Here is a 9,475-nt window from a genome sequence, read left to right as displayed (position 1 = left end):
TACCCAACATGCAACAGGAAGTCCGCCATTTTGCTCTTAATGTGCCATTTTGTCCTTGTTTTGACCATTTCCATGCCTCGTACTTCGACGAACTCCTCCTACAGATTTCATCCGATCAACTTCATATCGGGTCAGCTTCATCTTAAGACCTTTGTGATCAAAAGTTATCAAAAAAATTGAGTTTTCACCAAACACCCTTGCCGTGGCGCCCTGCCAAAGTTTGACATTTCGCCATAAAACACGAAGTCCTCATAACTCCTCCATACATTATCCAATTTGTCCGATATATCTCACGCTTCATGACGGTTCTGTCCTGAACACATCTATGTGTCAGTATTGCGTCATACTTATAGCGCCACCTATTGGTGAAACAGGAAGTCCTCATAACTCCTCCATACATTATCCAATTTGTCCGATATATCTCACGCTTCATGACGGTTCTGTCCTGAACACATCTATGTGTCAGTATTGCGTCATACTTATAGCGCCACCTATTGGTGAAACAGGAAGTCCTCATAACTCCTCCATACATTATCCAATTTGTCCGATATATCTCACGCTTCATGACGGTTCTGTCCTGAACACATCTATGTGTCAGTATTGCGTCATACTTATAGCGCCACCTATTGGTGAAACAGGAAGTACTCATAACTCCTCCATACATTATCCAATTTGTCCGATATATCTCACGCTTCATGACGGTTCTGTCCTGAACACATCTATGTGTCAGTATTGCGTCATACTTATAGCGCCACCTATTGGTGAAACAGGAAGTCCTCATAACTCCTCCATACATTATCCAATTTGTCCGATATATCTCACGCTTCATGACGGTTCTGTCCTGAACACATCTATGTGTCAGTATTGCGTCATACTTATAGCGCCACCTATTGGTGAAACAGGAAGTCCTCATAACTCCTCCATACATTATCCAATTTGTCCGATATATCTCACGCTTCATGACGGTTCTGTCCTGAACACATCTATGTGTCAGTATTGCGTCATACTTATAGCGCCACCTATTGGTGAAACAGGAAGTCCTCATAACTCCTCCATACATTATCCAATTTGTCCGATATATCTCACGCTTCATGACGGTTCTGTCCTGAACACATCTATGTGTCAGTATTGCGTCATACTTATAGCGCCACCTATTGGTGAAACAGGAAGTCCTCATAACTCCTCCATACATTATCCAATTTGTCCGATATATCTCACGCTTCATGACGGTTCTGTCCTGAACACATCTATGTGTCAGTATTGCGTCATACTTATAGCGCCACCTATTGGTGAAACAGGAAGTCCTCATAACTCCTCCATACATTATCCAATTTGTCCGATATATCTCACGCTTCATGACGGTTCTGTCCTGAACACATCTATGTGTCAGTATTGCGTCATACTTATAGCGCCACCTATTGGTGAAACAGGAAGTCCTCATAACTCCTCCATACATTATCCAATTTGTCCGATATATCTCACGCTTCATGACGGTTCTGTCCTGAACACATCTATGTGTCAGTATTGCGTCATACTTATAGCGCCACCTATTGGTGAAACAGGAAGTACTCATAACTCCTCCATACATTATCCAATTTGTCCGATATATCTCACGCTTCATGACGGTTCTGTCCTGAACACATCTATGTGTCAGTATTGCGTCATACTTATAGCGCCACCTATTGGTGAAACAGGAAGTCCTCATAACTACTACATACATTATCCAATTTGTCCGATATATCTCACGCTTCATGACGGTTCTGTCCTGAACACATCTATGTGTCAGTATTGCGTCATACTTATAGCGCCACCTATTGGTGAAACAGGAAGTCCTCATAACTCCTCCATACATTATCCAATTTGTCCGATATATCTCACGCTTCATGACGGTTCTGTCCTGAACACATCTATGTGTCAGTATTGCGTCATACTTATAGCGCCACCTATTGGTGAAACAGGAAGTCCTCATAACTCCTCCATACATTATCCAATTTGTCCGATATATCTCACGCTTCATGACGGTTCTGTCCTGAACACATCTATGTGTCAGTATTGCGTCATACTTATAGCGCCACCTATTGGTGAAACAGGAAGTCCCCATAACTCCTCCATACATTATCCGATTTGTCCGATATATCTCACGCTTCATGACGGTTCTGTCCTGAACACATCTATGTGTCAGTATTGCGTCATACTTATAGCGCCACCTATTGGTGAAACAGGAAGTCCTCATAACTCCTCCATACATTATCCAATTTGTCCGATATATCTCACGCTTCATGACGGTTCTGTCCTGAACACATCTATGTGTCAGTATTGCGTCATACTTATAGCGCCACCTATTGGTGAAACAGGAAGTCCTCATAACTCCTGCATACATCATACGATTTGCACCAAATTGCTGACGCTTCATGAAGGTCACCTTCTGAACACATCTATGCGTCGGTATTGAGTTACACTTACAGCGCCACCTACTGGTGAAACAGGAAGTACTCATAACTCCTACATACATTATCCGATTTACTCCAAATTGCTCATGCTTGATGAAGGTCGCATCTTGAACACATCTGTAGGTCAGTATTGCGTCATACCTACAGCGCCACCTACTGCTTACAGGAAGTCCTCATAACTCCTACATACTTTGTCCGATTTACACAACATTTCTCACGCTTCATCAAGGTACTGTCCTGAACACATCTATGCGTCGGTATTGAGTCACGCTTAGAGCGCCACCTACTGGTGACAGGAAGTTTCTGTCAGTACTGGACACCGAAATAGCACACCCTTTAAGGGCGCCACACCCCGACCCGCGTGGGGTGCGAGGGCCCGCTCACTGCTGCTCGCAGCACTAGTTCTCCTTCTTCTTCCGAAACAAATGCCTTTTTGGCGGCCTAAACATCAATGAAAACGGATGAAACTTTGCAGATACATCAGTCCCGGTGAAAATCGGATATATCATTGGTGACGGAAATGGGCGTGGCAAAACGGCTCAAGAGCGCCCCCTGGAAAGTTTAAAATGGCGAGCCCCACCTTTCAGTTTGATGTAGGCGAACGAAATTCGGTGGGCATATGTATTTCATCGAGCCACACTTAAATGTCTCTTGGAGCTATACCCAACATGCAACAGGAAGTCCGCCATTTTGCTCTTAATGTGCCATTTTGTCCTTGTTTTGACCATTTCCATGCCTCGTACTTCGACGAACTCCTCCTACAGATTTCATCCGATCAACTTCATATCGGGTCAGTTTCATCTTAAGACCTTTGTGATCAAAAGTTATCAAAAAAATTGAGTTTTCACCAAACACCCTTGCCGTGGCGCCCCGCCAAAGTTTGACATTTCGCCATAAAACACGAAGTCCTCATAACTCCTCCATACATTATCCAATTTGTCCGATATATCTCACGCTTCATGACGGTTCTGTCCTGAACACATCTATGTGTCAGTATTGCATCATACTTATAGCGCCACCTATTGGTGAAACAGGAAGTCCTCATAACTCCTCCATACATTATCCAATTCGTCCGATATATCTCACGCTTCATGAAGGTTCTGTCCTGAACACATCTATGTGTCAGTATTGCGTCATACTTATAGGGCCACCTATTGGTAAAACAGGAAGTCCTCATAACTCCTCCATACATTATCCGATTTGTCCGATATATCTCACGCTTCATGACAGTTCTGTCCTGAACACATCTATGTGTCAGTATTGCGTCATACTTATAGCGCCACCTATTGGTGAAACAGGAAGTCCTCATAACTCCTCCATACATTATCCGATTTGTCCGATTTATCTCACGCTTCATGACGGTTCTGTCCTGAACACATCTATGTGTCAGTATTGCTTCATACTTATAGCGCCACCTATTGGTGAAACAGGAAGTCCTCATAACTCCTGCATACATCATCCGATTTGCACCAAATTGCTGACGCTTCATGAAGGTCACCTTCTGAACACATCTATGCGTCGGTATTGAGTTACACTAACAGCGCCAACTACTGGTGAAACAGGAAGTACTCATAACTCCTACATACATTATCCGATTTACTCCAAATTGCTCATGCTTGATGAAGGTCGCATCTTGAACACATCTGTAGGTCAGTATTGTGTCATACCTACAGCGCCACCTACTGCTTACAGGAAGTCCTCATAACTCTTACATACTTTGTCCGATTTACACAACATTTCTCACGCTTCATCAAGGTACTGTCCTGAACACATCTATGCATCGGTATTGAATCACGCTTAGAGCGCCACCTACTGGTGACAGGAAGTTTCTGTCAGTACTGGACACCGAAATAGCACACCCTTTAACGGCGCCACACCCCGACCCGCGTGGGGTGCGAGGGCCCGCTCACTGCTGCTCGCAGCACTAGTTAGGGCCCGAGCACACTGGCGGTGCGAGGCCCTATTGTATTTCGAAGGATTATTCTCCTTCTCCTTCTTCTCCTCCTTCTTCTTCCAAAACAAATGCCTTTTTGGCGGCCTAAACATCGATGAAAACGGATGAAACTTTGCAGATACGTCAGTCCCGGTGAAAAATTTGATAATTCATGGGTGACGGAAATGGGCGTGGCAAAACGGCTCAAGAGCGCCCCCTGGAAAATTTAAAATGGCGAGCCCCACCTTTCAGTTTGATGTAGGGGAACGAAATTCGGAGGGCACATGTATTTCATCGAGACACACTAAAATGTCTCTTGGAGCTATACCCAACATGCAACAGGAAGTCCGCCATTTTGCTCTTAATGTGCCATTTTGTCCTTGTTTTGACCATTTCCATGCCTCGTACTTCGACGAACTCCTCCTACAGATTTCATCCGATCAACTTCATATCGGGTCAGCTTCATCTTAAGACCTTTGTGATCAAAAGTTATCAAGAAAATTGAGTTTTCACCAAACACCCTTGCCGTGGCGCCCCGCCAAATTTAGACATTTCGCCATAAAACACGATGTCCTCATAACTCCTCCATACATTATCGGATTTGTCCGATATATCTCACGCTTCATGACGGTTCTGTCCTGAACACATCTATGTGTCAGTATTGCGTCATACTTATAGCGCCACCTATTGGTGAAACAGGAAGGACTCATAACTCCTCCATACATTATCCGATTTGTCCGATTTATCTCACGCTTCATGACGGTTCTGTCCCGAACACATCTATGTGTCAGTATTGCGTCATACTTATAGCGCCACCTATTGGTGAAACAGGAAGTCCTCATAACTCCTCCATTTATTATCCAATTTGTCCGATATGGCTCACGCTTCATGACGGTTCTGTCCTGAACACATCTATGTGTCAGTATTGCGTCATACGTATAGCGCCACCTATTGGTGAAACAGGAAGTCCTCATAACTCCTGCATACATCATCCGATTTGCACCAAATTCCTGACGCTTCATGAAGGTGGCCTTCTGAACCCATCTGTGTCGGTATTGAGTCACACTTACAGCGCCACCTACTGGTGAAACAGGAAGTCCTCATAACTCCTACATACTTTGTCCGATTTACACAACATTTCTCACGCTTCATCAAGGTACTGTCCTGAACACATCTATGCGTCGGTATTGAGTCACGCTTAGAGCGCCACCTACTGGTGACAGGAAGTTTCTGTCAGTACTGGACACCGAAATAGCACACCCTTTAACGGCGCCACACCCCGACCCGCGTGGGGTGCGAGGGCCCGCTCACTGCTGCTCGCAGCACTAGTTATTATTATTCTCCTACCTTCTCCTTCTACCTTCTTCTTCCAAAACAAATGCCTTTTTGGCGGCCTAAACATCGATGAAAATGGATGAAACTTTGCAGATACGTCAGTTTCGGTAAAAAATTTGATAATTCATGGGTGACGGAAATGGGCGTGGCAAAACGGCTCAAGAGCGCCCCCTGGAAAATTTAAAATGGCGAGCCCCACCTTTCAGTTTGATGTAGGGGAACGAAATTCGGAGGGCACATGTATTTTATCGAGACACACTAAAATGTCTCTTGGAGCTATACCCAACATGCAACAGGAAGTCCGCCATTTTGCTCTTAATGTGCCATTTTGTCCTTGTTTTGTACATTTCCATGCCTCGTACTTCGACGAACTCCTCCTACAGATTTCATCTGATCAACTTCATATCGGGTCAGCTTCATCTTAAGACCTTTGTGATCAAAAGTTATCAAAAAAATTGAGTTTTCACCAAACACCCTTGCCGTGGCGCCCCGCCAAAGTTTGACATTTCGCCATAAAACACGAAGTCCTCTAAACTCCTCCATACATTATCTAATTTGTCCGATATATCTCACGCTTCATGACGGTTCTGTCCTGAACACATCTATGTGTCAGTATTGCGTCATACTTATAGCGCCACCTATTGGTGAAACAGGAAGTCCTCATAACTCCTCCATACATTATCCAATTTGTCCGATATATCTCACGCTTCATGACGGTTCGGTCCTGAACAGATCTATGTGTCCGTATTGCGTCATACTTATAGCGCCACCTATTGGTGAAACAGGAAGTCCTCATAACTCCTCCATACATTATCCGATTTGTCCGATTTATCTCACGCTTCATGACGGTTCTGTCATGAACACATCTATGTGTCAGTATTGCGTCATACTTATAGCGCCACCTATTGGTGAAACAGGAAGTCCTCATAACTCCTCCATACATTATCCGATTTGTCCGATATATCTCACGCTTCATGACGGTTCTGTCCTGAACACATCTATGTGTCAGTATTGCGTCATACTTATAGCGCCACCTATTGGTGAAACAGGAAGTCCTCATAACTCCTCCATACATTATCCAATTCGTCCGATATATCTCACGCTTCATGAAGGTTCAGTCCTGAACACATCTATGTGTCAGTATTGCGTCATACTTATAGCGCCACCTATTGGTAAAACAGGAAGTCCTCATAACTCCTGCATACATCATCCGATTTGCACCAAATTGCTGACGCTTCATGAAGGTCACCTTCTGAACACATCTATGCGTCGGTATTGAGTTACACTTACAGCGCCACCTACTGGTGAAACAGGAAGTACTCATAACTCCTGCATACATCATCCGATTTGCACCAAATTGCTGACGCTTCATGAAGGTCACCTTCTGAACACATCTATGCGTCGGTATTGAGTTACACTTACAGCGCCACCTACTGGTGAAACAGGAAGTACTCATAACTCCTACATACATTATCCGATTTACTCCAAATTGCTCATGCTTGATGAAGGTCGCATCTTGAACACATCTGTAGGTCAGTATTGCGTCATACCTACAGCGCCACCTACTGCTTACAGGAAGTCCTCATAACTCCTGCATACTTTGTCCGATTTACACAACATTTCTCACGCTTCATCAAGGTACTGTCCTGAACACATCTATGCGTCGGTATTGAGTCACGCTTAGAGCGCCACCTACTGGTGACAGGAAGTTTCTGTCAGTACTGGACACCGAAATAGCACACCCTTTAACGGCGCCACACCCCGACCCACGTGGGGTGCGAGGGCCCGCTCACTGCTGCTCGCAGCACTAGTGTTGAATTGTGTGTGTTCATATTATCCTGATAATTGATTAGTATACTTCAATAAATATTCCATGCTTTGATCACGTTGTAGCGTCATTAACAGATCTCTAGGTCACTTAATTGAGTTAAAGACTTCCTTTCAGACTGAGATTGATATTGCATTAGATTATTGATGGGCTATCTGTTTTCCCTCTCATGAGGGTGGTGCCCCATACGAGTTGACTTAGCGTAGTTAAGTCCATTATCCTTCATAGTGTGATAGCCGCGGTATAACCATAAGTTATACCAAGTCATAGTCTCCTTTGTTTTTGATACATTTAGGTCAACGTAGTTGTCGTCACACCATTTAACAAAGAATGGTAGCGCATGGCCATGATCGTACTCCTCGCCCTGGAGAAGAGACAGTAGGGCGGTGTCATCAGAAAACTTAACAAAAAAGCTGCCCTCCTGGGGGCTCCTGCAGCTATCTGTATACAGCAGGGGGGACAGGACACAACCCTGCGGCGAGCCTGTACTTGAGACCACACTGGTGGACATGTGTCCATTTACTGACACCTGCTGGATCCTATCAGTCAGGAAGTCTAAAAACAACCTTAAAAGCTGATCAGGTAACTTAAAATGAGAAGCAAGTCGGTCAATCAAAATGTGAGGCTGCATTTTGTTGAATGCTGAGGAGAAATCAGTGAATAGAAGTCTAGCATGGGACGCAGTCTAAGATGAAGAGTTTTGCATCCTCTACTCCTTTGCCAGCTTGATAAGCAAACTGCAGGGGGTCTAGCTTGCCATCAATCAAGCACAGGCTCATGTCTTTAAGAATCCTTTCAAAGATTTTCATAACCAAGGATATGAGCGCTACAGGACTAAATTCCTGAAGTCTCCTACAGATTTCATCCGATCGACTTCACACTCGGTCAGGTTCATCTTAAGACCGTTGTGATCAAAAGTTATCAAGAAAATCGTACGTTTACTAAATACTCTTGGAGTGGCGCCGTGGCGAATTTTGACGTTTCGCCATAAAACAGTAAGTCCTCATAACTCCTCCATACATTATCCAATTTTGATATTTCTCACGCTTCATGAAGGTTCTGTCCTGAACAGATCTGTGTCAGTATTGCGTCATACTTATAGCGCCACCTATTGGTGAAACAGGAAGTCCTCAAAACTCCTACATACATTATCCGATTTACACAACATTTCTCACGCTTCATCAAGGTACTGTCCTGAACACATCTATGTGACGGTATTGAGTCACGCTTAGAGTGCCACCTACTGGTGACAGGAAGTTTCTCTCTGTACTGGACACCGAAATAGTACACCCTTTAACGGTGCCGCACCCCGACATGCGTGCAGTGCGAGGGCCCGCTCACTGCTGCTTGCAGCCCTAGTTAGGGCCCGAGCACTGGCGGTGCGAGGCCCTATTGAAATTCAAAGGATTATTATTAGGGCCCGAGCACTGGCGGTGAGAGGCCCTATTGAAATTTTAAGGATTATTATTCTCCTACCTTCTCCTTCCAAAACAGATGCCTTTTTGGCGGCCTAAACATCGATGAAAACGGATTAAACTTTGCAGATACGTCAGTCCCGGTGAAAAATGTGATAATTCATTGTTGACAGATATAGGCGTGGCAAAACGGCTCAAGAGCGCCCCCTGGAAAATTTTAAATGGCGAGCCCCACCTTTCAGTTTGATGTAGGCAAACGAAATTCGGTGGGCATATGTAGTTCATTGAGACACACTAAAATGTCTCTTGGAGCTATACCCAATATCCAACAGGAAGTCAGCCATTTTGCTCTTAATGTGCCATTTTCCCCTTGTTTTTACCATTTTCATGCCTCATACTTTAACAAACTCCTCCTACAGATTTCATCCGATCAACTTCCTATTCGGTCAGCTTCATCTTAAGACCTTTGAGATCAAAAGTTATCAAAAAAAATTAGTTTTCACCAAACACCCTT

Source organism: Borostomias antarcticus (assembly GCF_949987555.1).
Source record: "Borostomias antarcticus genome assembly, chromosome: 7".
NCBI classification, from domain to species: domain Eukaryota; kingdom Metazoa; phylum Chordata; class Actinopteri; order Stomiiformes; family Stomiidae; genus Borostomias; species Borostomias antarcticus.
The sequence above is the reverse complement of the archived record's forward strand: the minus strand, read 5'-3'. Positions refer to the sequence as shown.